The sequence below is a fragment of the Canis lupus genome, chromosome X (genome assembly GCF_048164855.1).
Source record: "Canis lupus baileyi chromosome X, mCanLup2.hap1, whole genome shotgun sequence".
In the NCBI taxonomy this organism is placed as follows: domain Eukaryota; kingdom Metazoa; phylum Chordata; class Mammalia; order Carnivora; family Canidae; genus Canis; species Canis lupus.
This window is the reverse complement of record NC_132876.1, coordinates 115219433-115237264: the sequence shown is the minus strand read 5'-3', so window position 1 is coordinate 115237264 and position 17832 is coordinate 115219433. Positions and strand designations below refer to the sequence as shown.

General features: G+C 56.8%; 1 protein-coding gene across 13 annotated transcripts in view; it reads left to right on the top strand.

Moving 5' to 3' along the window:
* The window catches only part of EGFL6 (EGF like domain multiple 6), a 256008-nt gene that overhangs the window by 161724 nt on the left and 76452 nt on the right, over positions 1–17832 (top strand). For 10 of the 13 annotated variants that reach the window (XM_072818136.1, XM_072818134.1, XM_072818128.1 and 7 more), the window contains 2 exons: positions 10095–10239; positions 12408–12494. The gene's annotated coding sequence lies outside the window, so the exon portion shown is untranslated. Of the gene's footprint in view, positions 1–7652; positions 10240–12407; positions 12495–17832 lie in introns of those variants that run through there. The other 3 variants (XM_072818131.1, XM_072818130.1, XM_072818138.1) reach the window with 2 other exon arrangements.

The window sequence follows — 17832 nt, the reverse complement described above, 5'->3', positions numbered from 1 at the left end:
CGCCTGCGCTGCTCCCCCTGCCCTGCGCTGCACCCATCGCCCTGCGCTCCCTCCGCGGCCCGCGCTGCTCCCTCTGGCCTGCGCTGCTGCCCCAGCCCTGCGCTGCTCCCTATGTCCTGCGCTGCTCCTTCTGGCCTTTGCTCCTCCCTCTGCCCTCCACCCTGTCCCTCCGGCCTGTGCTGCTCCCTCTCATGTGCGCTGCTCCTTCCACTGCTCCCTGCGGCCTGCGCTGCCCCCCCTGCCCTGCTCGCCTGCGCTGCTCGCTCTGCCCCGCGCTGCTCGCTCTGCCCCGCGCTGCTCCCTCTCCCCCGCCCCGCTCTCCTCTCTGTGGTGTGCGCCGCTCCCTCCGGCCCGTGCTGCTCCGTCCTTCCTGCCCTGCTCTCTGCCGCCTGCGCTGCCTCTGGTCTCCGCTTCACCCTCTGGCCGCCTCTGCTGCGTCAGGTCGGTGCTGCTCCGACCGCATGTGCTGCTCCCACTGCCCGTTGTCCTCCCACTGCCCGCTGCGGGCCCACAGCCCGCTGTGCGCCCACTGCCTGCGCGGCGCCGACGACATGCTCTGCGCCAAGGCCTGCACTGCCACCACAGACTGTGTTGCGCCCGCTGCCTTCGCTGCCCGTCTGGCCACCGCTGCACCCTGTGGCCTGGGCTGCTCCGTCCGACCTGCGTGGCACCCGCTCCCCTGCGCCGCTCTGACTGGCCCGGGCTGCTTCCTTAAGCCACCAGAGCTCCATCGGCCTGCGCTGCTCCCTCTGGCCACCGCCGCTACCTAGGGTCTGCGCTGCTCTGACCGACGTGCGCCGCTCCCACGGGCCCGTGCTGCTTCCTCAGGCCGCCATGCTCCACTGGCCCGCCGTGCTCCCGTTGGCCGACGCTGCTACCGAGGATCTGCGTTTCTCTGACCGGCCTCTGCTGCTCCCACTGCCTGTTGTGCTCCCGCGGCTCGTTGCCTCCCCACTGCCGGTTGTGATCCCAACGCCTGCTGTCCCCTCACTGCCTGCTGTGTTCCCGCCGCCTGTCGCGCGCCCACTGCCTGCCGTGCTCCCGAAGCCTGCTGCACGCCCGCTGCGTGCGCTGCGCCACTGCCTGCGCTCGCCAACTGGCCTGGACGGCTTCCTCCTGGCACCCCTGCTGCCTAGGACCTGTGCTGCTCTGACCGGCCTGTGCTGCTCCCACTGCCTGTTGTGCCCCCCTACAGCCTGTTGTGCCCCCCCACAGCCTGTTGTGCCCCCCACAGCCTGCTGTCCCCCCACAGGCTGTGGTGCCCCCACTGCCTGTTGTGCCCCCCCACAGCCTGTTGTGCCCCCCACTGCCTGTTGTCCCCCCACAGGCTGTGGTGCCCCCACTACTTGTTGTCTCCCCACAGCCTGTTGTGCCCCCGACAGCCTCTTGTCCCCCCACAGGCTGTGGTGCCCCCACTACTTGTTGTCTCCCCACAGCCTGTTGTGCCCCCCACAGCCTGTTGTCTCCCCACAGCCTGTTGTTGTGCCCCCACTGCCTGTGGTCCCCCACAGCCTGTGGTGCCCCCACTGCCTGTTGTCCCCCTCACAGCCTGTGGTGCCCCCACTGCCTGTTGTCCCCCCACAGCCTGTGGTGCCCCCCTGCCTGTTGTCCCCCCACAGCCTGTGTTGCCCCCCTGCCTGTTGTGCCCCCCCAGCCTGTTGTGCCCCCAAAGCCTGTTGTCCCCCCACAGCCTGCGGTGCCCCCACTGCCTGTTGTGCCCCCCCAGTTGTACCCGCCCCCCCCCCCGCCTATTGTACTCATCCTGCCTGCCGTATTCCCGCAGCCTGCGCCGTGCCCACTGCCTGCAATACTCCCTGAGGCCACTGCCGCCGCCTGTGCCCTGTGCTGCTCCCCAACGTGCTCACCCCACGGCGACCTGTGCTGCTCCCACTGGCCTGTGCTGGTTCTTCGGCCACCGTTGCCCTTTGGCCTGCACTGCATCCTCTGGCCTGCGCCGTTCCCTCCGGGCACCGCTGCTCCCTCTGGCCACCGCTGCTGCCTACGGTCTGCGCTGCTCTGACCGACCTCCGCTCGCTCCGCACAGTGACGTGCGCTGCTCTGCCTGGCCTGGGCTGCTTCCTTCAGCCCCCGCCGCTCCATTGGCCTGCGCTGCTCCCTCTCGCCTGCGCTGCTCCCTCTGGCCACCGCCGCTCCCTATGATCTTTGCTGCTCTGATCGACCTGCGCTGCTCCCACTGGCCCGTGCTGCTTCCTCAGGCCGCCATGCTCCATTCGCCTGCCGTGCTCCCGTTGGCCACCGCTGCTGCCGATGGTGCGTGCTGCCCTGACCGGCCTGTGCTGCTCCCACGGCCTGTCGTGCTCCCACCGCGTGTCGGGCTCCCACTGCCTTTTGAAGATCCCCCTGCCTGTTGCGTGCCCACTGCCTTTGGTGCGCCCGCTGGCTTCTGAGCTCCCGCGGCCTGTTGAGCGTCCACTGCCCGCTGTGGGCCCGCTGCCTGCGCCGCGCCCGCCATCTCTTCTGCGCCCACCGCCTTCGCTGACCGTCTGGCCACCGCCGCACTCTATGGCCTGCGCTGCTCCATCCGACCTGCGTTGCTCACGCTCACCTGCGCTGCTCCGATTGGCCTGGGCTGCTGCTTCCTTAAGCCACGGGGGCTCCGTTGGCCTGCGCTGCTCCCCGTGGCCACCGCTGCACCCTCAGCCGCCACTTCTCCCTCTGGCCACCGCTGCTTCCCGTAGTCTCCGCTGCTCTGAGCAACCTGCGTTGCGCACGCCTGCCCTGCTCTGTTCCCACTGGCCTGGGCTGCTTCCTCGGGCCGTCGTGCTCCATCGGCCTGCCCTGCCCTCGCTGGCCACCGCCGCTGCCGGTGGTGTGCGCTGCTCCGACCGGCCTGGGCCGCTCCCACTGCCTGCTGCGCTCCCGCTGCCTGCTGCACGCCCGCTGCCTGCGCTCGCCAGCTGCCCTGCGCTGCTTCCTCCTGGCACCCCTGCTGCCTGTCTTCTGTGCTGCTCTGACCGGCCTGTGCTGCTCCCACTGCCTGTTGTCCCCCCCACTGCCTGTTGTGTCCCCACTGCCTGTTGTCCCCCCACTGCCTGCCGTGCTCCCCCTGCCTGCTGTCCTCCCACACTGCCTGCCGTCCTCCCCCTGCCTGCCGTCCTCCCCCTGCCTGCAATACTCCCTGAGGCCACTGCTGCTGCCTGTGCTCTGTGCTGCTCCCCAGCCTGGTCTCCCCGCAGTGACCTGTGCTGCCCCCACTGGCCTGCGCTGCTGCCTGTTACCTGTGCTGCTCTGAGCAGCCCGCAGTGCTGCCGCTGCCTGCTGTGCCCCCACTGCCCGTTGTCGTCACTGCCTGTTGTGCGCCCACTGCCGGCTGAGGTCCCACAGCCCGCTGTGCTCCCGCTGCCCGCGCCGCGCCCTCCGCCTGTGCCGCGCCACTGCCTGCGCTCCTCCTTCCGGGCCCCGCTGCTCCCTCCGCTACTGCCATCAGCCTGCGCTGCTCCTAACGCCCTGCGCTGCTCCCACCACCCTGCCCTGCTCCCGTGGGATGCACTCCTCCCTCTGGCTTGCGCCGCTCCCTTTGCTTTGCGCTGCTCCCTCTGCTCTGCGCTGCTGCTGCTGCTGCTCCGTGTGGCCTTCCTCCTCCCTCTCACCTCCGCTGCTCCCCCCGGTCTGCGCCGCTCCCCCAAGGCTGCGCTGCTCCCTGCAGCCTGTCCGCCGGCCCCCCTGCGCTGCTTCTTGACTCCGCTTCTCTCTGTCTCTCGCCTGTGCTGCTCCCACTGATCTGCGCTGCTCCCGCGGACCTCTGTTGCTCCCTGTGTCTTGTGCTCCTTCGCTCCTTCCGCAGGCGTGCGCTTCCGCCTCCCGGCTGAGCTGCTTCCTCTGGCCCGCGCTGCTCCCTCCGGCCTGCGCTGCACCCCCAGGCCCGCGCTGCTCCCCCTGCCTTGCGCTGCACCCACCGCGCTGCGCTCCCTCCGCGGCCCGCGCTGCACCCGCAGGCCTGCGCTGCTCCCTATGCCCAGCGCTGCTCCCTAAGCCCTGCGTTGCTGCCTCACGCCTGCGCTGCTCCCCCTGCCCTGCGCTGCACCCACCGCGCTGCTCCCCCAGCCCTGCTCTGCTCCCTATGCCCTGCGCTGCTCCTTGTGGCCTTTGCACCTCCCTCTCCCCTCCACCCCTCCCTCCGGCCTGTGCTGCTCCCTCCGCGGCCCGCGCTGCACCCCCAGGCCTGCCTGCGCTGCTCCCTATGCCCAGCGCCGCTCCCTTCGTCCTGCGCTGCTGCCTCACGCCTGCGCTGCTCCCCCTGCCCTGCGCTGCACCCATCGCCCTGCGCTCCCTCCGCGGCCCGCGCTGCTCCCTCCGGCCTGCGCTGCTGCCCCAGCCCTGCGCTGCTCCCTATGTCCTGCGCTGCTCCTTCTGGCCTTTGCTCCTCCCTCTGCCCTCCACCCTGTCCCTCCGGCCTGTGCTGCTCCCTCTCATGTGCGCTGCTCCTTCCACTGCTCCCTGCGGCCTGCGCTGCCCCCCCTGCCCTGCTCGCCTGCGCTGCTCGCTCTGCCCCGCGCTGCTCGCTCTGCCCCGCGCTGCTCCCTCTCCCCCCGCCCCGCTCTCCTCTCTGTGGTGTGCGCCGCTCCCTCCGGCCCGTGCTGCTCCGTCCTTCCTGCCCTGCTCTCTGCCGCCTGCGCTGCCTCTGGTCTCCGCTTCACCCTCTGGCCGCCTCTGCTGCGTCAGGTCGGTGCTGCTCCGACCGCATGTGCTGCTCCCACTGCCCGTTGTCCTCCCACTGCCCGCTGCGGGCCCACAGCCCGCTGTGCGCCCACTGCCTGCGCGGCGCCGACGACATGCTCTGCGCCAAGGCCTGCACTGCCACCACAGACTGTGTTGCGCCCGCTGCCTTCGCTGCCCGTCTGGCCACCGCTGCACCCTGTGGCCTGGGCTGCTCCGTCCGACCTGCGTGGCACCCGCTCCCCTGCGCCGCTCTGACTGGCCCGGGCTGCTTCCTTAAGCCACCAGAGCTCCATCGGCCTGCGCTGCTCCCTCTGGCCACCGCCGCTACCTAGGGTCTGCGCTGCTCTGACCGACGTGCGCCGCTCCCACGGGCCCGTGCTGCTTCCTCAGGCCGCCATGCTCCACTGGCCCGCCGTGCTCCCGTTGGCCGACGCTGCTACCGAGGATCTGCGTTTCTCTGACCGGCCTCTGCTGCTCCCACTGCCTGTTGTGCCGCCACTGCCTGTTGTGCTCCCGCGGCTCGTTGCCTCCCCACTGCCGGTTGTGATCCCAACGCCTGCTGTCCCCTCACTGCCTGCTGTGTTCCCGCCGCCTGTCGCGCACCCACTGCCTGCCGTGCTCCCGAAGCCTGCTGCACGCCCGCTGCGTGCGCTGCGCCACTGCCTGCGCTCGCCAACTGGCCTGGACGGCTTCCTCCTGGCACCCCTGCTGCCTAGGACCTGTGCTGCTCTGACCGGCCTGTGCTGCTCCCACTGCCTGTTGTGCCCCCCTACAGCCTGTTGTGCCCCCCCACAGCCTGTTGTGCCCCCCACAGCCTGCTGTCCCCCCACAGGCTGTGGTGCCCCCACAGGCTGTGGTGCCCCCACTACTTGTTGTCTCCCCACAGCCTGTTGTGCCCCCGACAGCCTCTTGTCCCCCCACAGGCTGTGGTGCCCCCACTACTTGTTGTCTCCCCACAGCCTGTTGTGCCCCCCACAGCCTGTTGTCTCCCCACAGCCTGTTGTTGTGCCCCCACTGCCTGTGGTCCCCCACAGCCTGTGGTGCCCCCACTGCCTGTTGTCCCCCTCACAGCCTGTGGTGCCCCCACTGCCTGTTGTCCCCCCACAGCCTGTGGTGCCCCCCTGCCTGTTGTCCCCCCCCAGCCTGTTGTGCCCCCCAAAGCCTGTTGTCCCCCCACAGCCTGCGGTGCCCCCACTGCCTGTTGTGCCCCCCCAGTTGTACCCCCCCCCGCCTATTGTACTCATCCTCCCTGCCGTATTCCCGCAGCCTGCGCCGTGCCCACTGCCTGCAATACTCCCTGAGGCCACTGCCGCCGCCTGTGCCCTGTGCTGCTCCCCAACGTGCTCACCCCACGGCGACCAGTGCTGCTCCCACTGGCCTGTGCTGGTTCTTCGGCCACCGTTGCCCTTTGGCCTGCACTGCATCCTCTGGCCTGCGCCGTTCCCTCCGGGCACCGCTGCTCCCTCTGGCCACCGCTGCTGCCTACGGTCTGCGCTGCTCTGACCGACCTCCGCTCGCTCCGCACAGTGACGTGCGCTGCTCTGCCTGGCCTGGGCTGCTTCCTTCAGCCCCCGCCGCTCCATTGGCCTGCGCTGCTCCCTCTCGCCTGCGCTGCTCCCTCTGGCCACCGCCGCTCCCTATGATCTTTGCTGCTCTGATCGACCTGCGCTGCTCCCACTGGCCCGTGCTGCTTCCTCAGGCCGCCATGCTCCATTCGCCTGCCGTGCTCCCGTTGGCCACCGCTGCTGCCGATGGTGCGTGCTGCCCTGACCGGCCTGTGCTGCTCCCACGGCCTGTCGTGCTCCCACCGCGTGTCGGGCTCCCACTGCCTTTTGAAGATCCCCCTGCCTGTTGCGTGCCCACTGCCTTTGGTGCGCCCGCTGGCTTCTGAGCTCCCGCGGCCTGTTGAGCGTCCACTGCCCGCTGTGGGCCCGCTGCCTGCGCCGCGCCCGCCATCTCTTCTGCGCCCACCGCCTTCGCTGACCGTCTGGCCACCGCCGCACTCTATGGCCTGCGCTGCTCCATCCGACCTGCGTTGCTCACGCTCACCTGCGCTGCTCCGATTGGCCTGGGCTGCTGCTTCCTTAAGCCACGGGGGCTCCGTTGGCCTGCGCTGCTCCCCGTGGCCACCGCTGCACCCTCAGCCGCCACTTCTCCCTCTGGCCACCGCTGCTTCCCGTAGTCTCCGCTGCTCTGAGCAACCTGCGTTGCGCACGCCTGCCCTGCTCTGTTCCCACAGGCCTGGGCTGCTTCCTCGGGCCGTCGTGCTCCATCGGCCTGCCCTGCCCTCGCTGGCCACCGCCGCTGCCGGTGGTGTGCGCTGCTCCGACCGGCCTGGGCCGCTCCCGCTGCCTGCTGCGCTTCCGCTGCCTGCTGCACGCCCGCTGCCTGCACTCGCCAGCTGCCCTGCGCTGCTTCCTCCTGGCACCCCTGCTGCCTGTCTTCTGTGCTGCTCTGACCGGCCTGTGCTGCTCCCACTGCCTGTTGTCCCCCCCACTGCCTGTTGTGTCCCCACTGCCTGTTGTCCCCCCACTGCCTGCCGTGCTCCCCCTGCCTGCTGTCCTCCCCCTGCCTGCCGTCCTCCCCCTGCCTGCAATACTCCCTGAGGCCACTGCTGCTGCCTGTGCTCTGTGCTGCTCCCCAGCCTGGTCTCCCCGCAGTGACCTGTGCTGCCCCCACTGGCCTGCGCTGCTGCCTGTTACCTGTGCTGCTCTGAGCAGCCCGCAGTGCTGCCGCTGCCTGCTGTGCCCCCACTGCCCGTCGTCGTCACTGCCTGTTGTGCGCCCACTGCCGGCTGAGGTCCCACAGCCCGCTGTGCTCCCGCTGCCCGCGCCGCGCCCTCTGCCTGTGCCGCGCCACTTCCTGCCCTTCTCCTTCAGCCTGTCCACTTGCCCAGCCTGTGCTGCTTCTTGACTCTGCTCCTCTCTCTCTCTCTCTTCTCTCTCTCCTGTGCTGCTCCCCCTGATCTGCCCTGCTCCCATGGACCTCTCTTGCTCCCTTTGTCTTGTTCTCTTTTCGCAGGCATGAGCTTCCACGTCTGGCCTGTGGTGCTCCCTCCTGCCTGCTGTGCAGGCTCCTTCCTGTGCTGCTTCATGTCTCTGCTTGTCCCTCTTGCCTGGGTTCCTGCCTCCTGTGTGCGCTGCTGTCTCTGGTTTGTTCTCCTCCCTCTGTCCTGCGCTGCTCCCCGTGCCCTGCCTAGGCTGCTCCTTTTGCCTGGTCTTATTCCCTTTGTTCTGAGCTTCTCCCTCCTGCCTGAGCTGCTCCCTATGTCCTGCCCTGCACCCCCAGGCCTGCGCTGCTCCCCATGGCCTGCACTTCTCCCTCCGTCCTGCCCTGCTCTTAGTGCCTTCGCTGTTCCCCCTGCCCTGTGCTGCTCCCCCTGCCCTGCCTCACTCACTCAGGCCTGCGCCGCTCCCTCTGCCAGGCCTTTTTCCCTTTGTCCTGTGCTGGTGCCTCCTTCCCATGCTGCTCCCTCTGCCCTGTGCTCCTTCCTTCAGCCTGCACTGTTCCCTCCACTGCTCCCACTTGCCTGCGGATCTCTCACTGGCCTGTGCTTCTCCCTCCAGCCTACCCTGCTCCCTCCCCCTGTGCTGCTCCCCTGGCTTGTGTTTGTCCCTCAGTCCTGTGAGGCTCTCTCTGTCCTGCACTGCTCTGTCTGACCAGTGTTGCTTTCCCCAGCCTGACTGCTCTTTCCGGTGCTGCTACTCCCTCCGGCCTGCGCTGCTCTCCCGACTGCACTGCTCCTTCTCATCACCGCTGCTCCCTTTGGCCATGCTGCTTGCTCTGGCCTCCACTGCTGCTTCTTGTCTCTGTTGCTCCTACTCCCCACTGCTGTTCCCTCTGGCTCTGGTGTTCCCTCTGTCCTGCCCTGCTCCGTCTCCCCTGCCCTCCTCCCACTGGCCTTGGCTATTCCCATTGGCCTGTGGAGCTCTCTCCAGTCTCTGCTACTCCCTATGGCCTCCACTACTTCCTCAGGCCAGTGCTGCTCTTACCAGCCTGCACTGCTGCAGCCGGCCTGCGCTGCTTCCTCAGGCTACTGCTGCTGCCTCAGGCCCGTGATGCTGCCTCAAGTTTGCACTGCTGCTTCTTGCCTGCCTTCTTTCCAGAGGCCTCCTTTGCTCCCTCTGGCCTACACTGTTCCCACTGGTGTCTGCTTCTCCTATTGGCCTGCCCTTCTCTCTCTGGCCTCCAGTACTCTCTCAGGCCTGCAACCCTCCTTCAGACTAGACTCTGCTCCCTCAGACCACCCCTGCTCCCTCTGGCCTGGCCTGTGCGCCTCTCTCTGGCCTGTGCCTCTCCCTTAGTCCCCTGCTGCTCCCACTGGCCTCTGTTGCTGCCTGTCACCTCTGCTGATACCTTGGTCTCCACTGCTGCCATGGGCCTTTGTTGCTGCTGCTGGTCCTCCCTACTGCCAGGACCTTCTGGTGCCACTGCCTAACTGCCCTTTTCCTCAATATTCTCCATTGTCTCCAAATTTTTTGTTGTTGTTTCTGATAATGTCCTATTGTCGCATTTCTCTTCTACGCACCACTACCTTGTTCCGGCGTCTCCCACAGTCCCCCCTTCTTTCTCCACTAGACTCTGCTTACTCCTGAGTGGAAGGCTGGACTCCCTCCCCCAACCCTAAGATCATGTGCTGAGCTGTAATCAATAGGCAGACGCTTAACTGACTGAGCCTCCCAGTTACCCCTGAAGCTTGGGGATATCTTTTTTTTTTTAATAATAAATTTATTTTTTATTGGTGTTCATTTTCCCAACATACAGAATAACACCCAGTGCTCATTGCTTGGGGATATCTTAATCTAATGTTCTCTGTATCAGTGCTGGTAACAATGCAGATTACCCACAGTTGCTAGTTCACACTGTTCTCTCTGTGATGAGGAAAGAACCCTGTGCCACAAGAGAAAGCAATTTACTTCATCAAGAAAGTTGCTATGAAAAAGTCTTACGAACTAAGTCCTGCCTGGTAACATCAGATTTATGTTCTATTACAAGGTTCTTATCCCAGTTTCGACTTGCACTTGAGTCGCTCTGCCCTTAACTCACGGTCTAGATCCTGTTATATAATGAAGCAGTTGCTGAGTCAGTAGCAGGTACTAAAGGGATACAGGAATCAATGACCTGAAAAACCTCATTTACCCAAGAAATAGCTCAAAGAAAGCGAAACAAGTAGTTTGACAGAGATGGAGGATAGTACTGCTGCTCTACGTGTGGCTGTGTGGTTTGCATCTCCTGGGAGCTTGTTAGAAATGCAGAATCTCAGCCTCACACCCAGCCCCCCAACCCCCTGAACCAGAGTCCAAGTCTGCGTTGTAACGGATCTGTGTGCACAGTACAGATTGAGGGCTTTGGATACAGCCTCAATGTGGTTGTCAGGAAAGACTCCAAGGAGGTGACATTTGAATGTTGAGCAGGACCCAGCCATGTAAATATCGGGACAAAGAGTTGTCCGAACAATGGGAACAGCAAAGGAGATCTTTCCACCATCAGAGTGAAGAAGACCAGTGGAGCCCTCGCAGAGTGTGGCCTGAGTGAAGCACGTTCCTAAGACAGAGCCAGGTACCGCTCGCCCCCCCTTTCCCCCCCTTGTAGTCCAGGGATCCTTACTCACCGGGGCCCACCCTCTACATTCAGAGGCCCTGTGTGTCTACATCACATCTCTATCGAGGACTGGGCTGCCTCACTCATTGATATAAATGCTACAAATCACACCCTCCCAGAGGTTATGATTATTTAGTATTTTCAATAGTATAGCAACTACAGAGCATATGCTATTGCTAATCCCATTTTTTGTGCTTTCTAATGATAGTCTTTTCTCAAATTCCTAGAAAAATTAATTTTCACTTGCTTTACCATTCAAAGAATGCTCTAAGATTGTGGATAACTATCTTTTAATTTAGATCAGCCCCAACTTAGTATCTGAACTCCAGCTTCATGCTTCTGGATGTACACAGGACATCACCTGTTGAATGATTCTCTAACTTAGAGCTGAACCCATTTAGGTCTAGACTCTATTTCTCTTACAAATACAATGCCTTTGTTTATTTTCAGGCTTATTTTTTGTGGGACGTTTCCAAAAGAAAAGTTTAAAATCACCTTTGACTTTTCCTACTCTTTTATCATTTATACCCATTATGTTATCAACTCTTACTGGGTTGGTTTTGGTTTTTCTTTGTTGTTGGTTTTTTTTCCTCCTTTGACCCTTTCCCTCAATTCCTACCGCCAAAACCCCGAATCCTCCATTTTTCCAACAAGGTCTAGGCTCTCCACACCCATAGATTATAGTCCCTGGGACTCCCATTTCTAGGAATGAACAGGACACCTTGATGCGGTCTTAAAATGATTGTTGCCTCTTAGACTTCAGGGTGAAATGGTCTGTCTCGTATTTCTCCAGAAGTAAAATGCAGCCAGGGCACCTGGCTGGCTCAATTGGTAGAATATGCAACTCATGATCTTGGGGTTTTGAGTTCAAGTCCCACATGGAGTGTAGAGATTATAAAGACACACTTTAATGAAAAACAGAAAACAGCTCTAAACTCAGGATAGCATCTCCACAACATAGAAATCATGGGATGCTGTCAAAATGTGTTTTTTTATTTCAAATACCAGTCCAACCTCCATCAGCTCTAATCTTCCCACCCAAAAAAACAAAACAAAACAAAACAAAAAACCTTTAAGCTCTCTAAAGTCTAACATTCCTGCCACTAGGTTTCTCTCCAAATAAAGCTGCTTTCTGGCAACTTAAATACCAAAGGCTCATATTAGCTACTTTCAGCAGCATAAAAAAAAATCATTTAAGATTTTATTTATTTGACAGAGAGCACAAGGAGAGGGAGCAGTAGACAGAGGGAGAGGGAGAAGCAGGCTCTCCATAGAGCATAGAGCAGAGAGCCTAACATAGGGCTCAATCCCAGGACACTGGGATCACAACCCGAGCTGAAGGCAGACACCCAACCGACTGAGCCACCCAGGTGCCCCTAAATGATTGATTTTTGAGTGTCAACATTTATAATCCTTAGAAGCCAACATTTGCAAAACCTTTGTATTTGTGTCCTATACAACTGACCAGGACCCTTGAGACATTTTAATATGACTCCTTTTTCTTAAACATTAAGGACGGAGTGTTTACTAAAATGACAATCCTTTATCCTGACTATACAGTGGGAAAGGCATTTTAACAGGAAATAAAACCTTGTGATCCCTGATGAGGCCCTCACACCCAAAATGCTTATCAGCCAGTTAAAAGTTTGGAACTCACACTTTGGAGTAACTACTGTGTTCTGTGTTTGAGGACTTTCCACAGATAAATGTGAAGCAGTTTTGGTGTTTCCCCAACTTCTTTCCCCCAAAAACTCAGACCAAATGGGATCCTTATTCACTTAAGCTTCAGTTCCCATTATATTGTGTTCTGTTTCAAGTTGAGAAAAATGTGTCTGTGTATTAAGAATGGCTTCCTTAAACCTTTGGAAAGCTCTTTGCAGTGTAATATTTAAAATTTTTAAATTTAACTTAAAAAAATTTTTTAAATTTATTTATGATAGTCACACAGAGAGAGAGAGAGAGGCAGAGACACAGGCAGAGAGAGAAGCAGGCTCCATACACCGGGAGCCCGACGTGGGATTCGATCCCGGGTCTCCAGGATCGCGCCCTGGGCCAACGGCAGGCGCCAAACCACTGCGCCACCCAGGGATCCCTAAATTTAACTTTAATTTAATTTAACTTTGCAGGAGACTTAAGTCTCTTCCAACTCTTACTCCGAGAGAGAGAGACCTGTCATAGCGGTGGACGAAATCATTTTCGGATTGCATGTCAAGGTTGGTTTGCTAAGACGTGGAAATGTGTAATGGCAGAAATAAAAGCATATGTAAATCTAACTGAGTGGGTCAGTAGGTGATCTTCTGAAGCAGGATCAGCAAACTATGGTCCATGGGCCATATCCTGCCCACAATCTGTTTTTGTGCATTCTGGGAACTAAATGGTTTTTACATTTTTAAACAGTTGAAAAACCAAATATTTCTCAATACATAACAATTACATGAAACAGAAATTTCTAGGTCCATAAATCTAGTTTTATTGGCACAGGACCTCATTCATTCATTTATATATAACCTGTGACTGCTTTTGTTCTACATCTGCAAAGTTGAGTAGTTAGGACAAAGACCATGGGACCTGCAAAGCCTGAATTATTTATTCTTCGGTCCGTTGCCAACAAGCTTGCCAACCCTATTACATAGGGTCATCTTTCTATTGTCCTCTTCTCTTTGAGCTGCTGTGGCCAGAGCCCTGGGTTGTCTCCCCCTCAGAAGGTACGAATAGCATGCTCCCCTTCGTGGTTAAGTTGTGTAGATCTGCAGTAGCCTAGATCTTAAGCAAAAGAGTTCTTGAGGACTGTGTATATCCTAGACCAGGGTAGGCGTAGCGCCAGTGATGACGAGACAGAGCATGGATATTTGTAGGAGATGCTTAGCGTACTCCATTCCTCTCCAGACACATGCCAGGGTGAGGGGTTGGGCTGGGGTAGGGCAGTCATGGCAGGAACAGGTTTGAAGATTTGCAGGCTTCTCATCTTTGTTGAGCACAATCAGTGGCCGAGCTGAGCCCACGGGTGATAAACAGAACCTCCCTGAAAGAATCTGTTCGATCAGGGTGGGTTTAGCCACCGTGTCGTGGAAAGACCATGTGGGCAGGAGGCTGTGCAGCAGGCTCCTTCAGCATTGTCGTGGGGATACTGTGGGATACGGAGCGGGTGGTGAGACGGGGGGATGCTACAGTCAGCCTGTTGGACGGTGTGTGCATCTGTTTCTCTAGCCCCGATGTGTCTAGGTTCTCCAGCTTTCAGAGAGAACTCTTCATTTTCCAAATTATGGAAGCCCTCGGCCTCCTCAAATGGTGCAGTCCTGTCTTCCCAGATCCCTTCCCAGTGTGTGGGAGCTTGGGCCTTGTGGAAGAGGCCTGTGCACCCCACCCCACCCCTGCCCCCCTTTTGTCTGGGCCGCTGCTTATCTCTTTCACTGGAACATAGCTTCAGGCTCCCTGCACCTCTCACCGTGTGACTTGCAGATCCTGCAGGCCGTTACTGACCTCACACCTCTCTGCCCTGGTCCCAGATGACTCTGTCCCACCTGGTGGGAGACACCGACTGTGCTCCATGCATGTGCCCTTGGCGCCCTTGGCACCCTTTACATTTGGGGGGCACACCCTTTACATTTAATGTTTGCGGTGTGTGTCCCCTCTCAGTAGCACCTGCAATTCTTTGTAGGCAGAGCAGCAAGGGGCTCCAGTCCCGCCAGCTCTGTTTCCAGCACTAGCACTGAGTTTCCAGAAGAGTGGCTTCCTCTCTGAAGACCATCACACTTGCTCACAGATAGCGTTTGGGGGCGGGGGGGGGGGGGAGCAAGAAGGTATAGAGGAAAATACGGAGGTAAGACTTGGATATAATCTATAGGATTAAAAAAAAAAAGTCAATCTGTAAAGAGGAAATTAACACAAATTACTCTGGAAAGTAAATTGGTGGTAGACAAGTCTCCCCTCCTGACCATCAATATATGACTCTCTCTCTCTCTCTCTCTGATAGCCTGAAAATAACTTAATTTGTATTTACCAAGCTGCCAGGGTGGGGAGGCGAGGGTTGATCCTGATTTCTCTGCTTAACCACAAGGTGATTTGTGCAAGGTCTGGATCTCTTCAGACCTCAGTGTCCTACTGGGGGAAATGAGGATGATCAGAGTTCTTATGTCATAGGCTGTTCTGCTGGTCAAGTGCAAACGTGTGTGCCAAGGGCTTAGAGTCTGGCCCTTAGAAGGAGCTCACAGGGTAGCCATTGTTATCCTTCAGATGTCTTTCCCCTTCCTTTAAACCTATTTACAGACTTGTAATTTTACACTCACTCCTTCCCAAGCCATTGCACTTACTAAACTCAGTGGTACCTTAATACGTTGAATCACCCCAGGGGCTTTTCTAGAAATACTGATACCAGGAAACCAGTGATCCACCTCCAACCAATTTAATCAGAATCTCTAGAGATAAATCCTAGGGTTTAACTCCCATTTTTGGTAGAGTTTGCCAGATGGTTCTAACGGACCGGCAGGATAGAGGAGCTGCTGTAACTGTAAGCAGGGTTCCTCCCCCCAGACCCCTGGAACTGCATGGGAAAGCCTTCAGGGGCCTGCCTGCCTGCCCAGCCCAATGGCCTTTTCCCCATCATCCTGATCTCCTTGAATTTGTCAGCATAGTAGCCCTAGTTCTGACCTCTTGCTCAAGCCTGCAACTTGCACCTCTAGCCACCCGTTAGACACCCTAGTGGTCCATCTAATTTAACCCCGCCTATCTCCTGATAAGAACCTTGGCCCTGCCATTTATTAGCAGCGAGACCCTGAGCAGATCACATAACCTCTCTGTGCCTCAGATTCCTTACCTGTAAAATGGAGCTAACGGCAATGTTTACTTCTTAGGGTTGCGTGAGGAATGAGGATTGAATTCGTTAATTCAGGGGTAAGTTTAGACCGGTACCTGGCCCACAGGACTCCACAAATGGGAACAGGCTGTTGGTATTTGTTACATTGGTAACGTGATGTGGATAACCATGTCCCAGTGCCCTGCACCTCCCGCCCCAGCACCACCAGCCCTATCTGTGAGCCACATACGCAGCAAGCTTGCTGTGGCACGAACGTCTTGGGAGGTTGTGTGTTAAGTCTCACAACCATCTTGGGAGTCAAGTAATATTATCCTCATCAACCTGGGCACCAGAGAGGTTGAGTAATTTGCCTAAGGCCACACAGCTGGTAAGATGCATGGCCAAAATTTGAGCCCAAGTTAGATTCCAAAGCCTGTACTTTTTCTACTATAATATAAAGATGATTGAAAATTTAATATAATTATATTCAATATAGTTAGCTTTTTTTGGTAGCTCCTACCCAAGGTGACCAATCTTCCCAGTTTGCCCTGAACTCAGGGTTTTCCTAGGATGAAGGATTCTCAGTGCTAAACCAAAAAGCTCCAGGCAAACAGACAAATTGGTCCCCCTTATAATCAAACCTAAGCCCTCTCCCACACACTTCCAAAGAAGTTGATCTTGATCTAAATTACCTACAAAATGCCTTGACTTTGTCCACAAAGATAAAATGGTAGTATGATATTGTGACTCATAGTAAGAAATACATATTTGGTCTTCCATCCCAGTTCCTACATGATGAGAGCAATAAAAAGTGTCGTTTGCTAAGTTAATGAGGTGACTTTGAGAAAGTTTTCAGGGATGTGGGCTCGTTGCTGGGGGATCCAATCAAGTGAGGAGAGGACTGGAACTCTCATTCCCACCTCCTGATCTCAGGAGGGGAGAGAGGCTAGAGATTGAGTTCAATCACCAATGGTTATTTATTTAATCAACCAAGCCTATGTAGCAGAGCCTCCATAAAAACCCAAGAGGGCAGGGTTTGGAGAGCTTCTGGGTTGGTGAACACATGTGGTTGCAGGGAGTGACCTACTCAGCATAGAAGCTCTGAGCCCTTTCCCCACGCCTTGTCCTATGCGTCTCTTTCACCCGGCTGTTCCACAGTTATATTTTTTTATGATACACTGGTGATCTAGTAAGGAAAATGCCTCGAGCTCTGGGAGCTTGCTCTAGCAAGTTAATCAAACCCAACGAAGGGATCGTTGAAACCTCCGATCTACAGCTTATTGATCAGAAGCCCAGGCAACAACCTGGACTTGGGACTGGTGTGTGACATTGGTAGGGGCCGTCTTGTAGGACTGAGCCCTTAACCTGTGGAACTGGATGATATCTCTGGGTAGATTGTGTCAGAATCGAGTTGAATTTGTGGGACACTTGGTCAGTGTCCTTGGAGAACTGAGTGAATTGTTTGGTGGTATTGGGGGGGAAAACACACACACGAGAGGTTTAATAACAGCTAGCCATATTATGTTAGTCATTTTTTCACTTCTCTGCTGAGAAATCAATCTTCTCCTATCTTGTCATTTTATTTTTAAGTAATCTCTGTACCCAACGTGGGGCTCAAACTCACAACCTAGAGATCAAGAGTCCACTGTTCTATGGACTGAGCCAGCCAGGTACCCCTAAAATTTATTTCTATTTGAGTGAATTTGGGTGGGGGAGATACTTTGTTTTATTCAAATTTAAGAATTCTATCAGAGATAAGTGGAAATAAATTGTGATTTTAAATAAACTGGTTTGGAAATCCCAGTTGATGAAAGTAATCAAAACTAAGTACCAGCAACTGGGAATATTAAAAAAAAAAATAAGATTAATTAAAGGAAATTTTTCAAAAAGTAAAATTATGACTGAAAAAAATGTAAGATGAGGGTCACCTGGATGGCTCCTTTGGTTGGGCTTCTGCCTTTGGCTCAGGTCATGATCCTGGGGTTCTGGGATCGAGCCCTGCATTGAGGCTCCCTGTTCAGCGGGAGTCTGCTTCTCCCTCTCCCTTTGCCACTCCCCGTGCCTGTGGTCTCTTTCTGTCAAATAAAATCTTTTTTAAAAATGTAAGACGAACACATGTTAAAGATCTTACTTAACTCATCACTGTGGGAACTAGAAGATATTACAGCTAATTGAAAGGAGAAACCAAAGAACAGACACATAGATCAGGAATGTTGAAATGAACTTGGAGGCAAAACTGGCGTCTTCCAGCATGGGGGAGGGAAGCCACTTGACCTTCAGGGCACAGGATGTACATGTCTATAGATATAAATGATTTTGCATTGTTAACAGTCATCTACAGCAGTAAAATAGCTCAAAGACTGACAAGCCAGAGTCAGAAAACCAGGAAGGGTGCAGTGTAAACAGCACATTGCTTGCCATTGAAGCACAAATGGTTCTTTATGCCACCATATGAGAAAACGTTTTTTGACTGAGTTTTCCCGCTGGTGTGGCCATGAGTGTTGGGGACCTTATGTAGCTAAAGAATAAAACCATAGTGGGTTTATTTTGGGAAACGGGAGTCATTTAATGAACTCTTTATGTTAGAAAGCATTACCAGAATTTTTGCAATAAATCCTGGCTTCCTATTTGTCAGGCTGCAGAAAATGAGCTCTCCCAAGATGCATATTTCTTTGGTATGCTAACCAATAATTTAGCTGGGAGATTAATTCCTATTTGACCCCAAACTCCAAAGCCACTGTTGATTTTGAAGATGGACT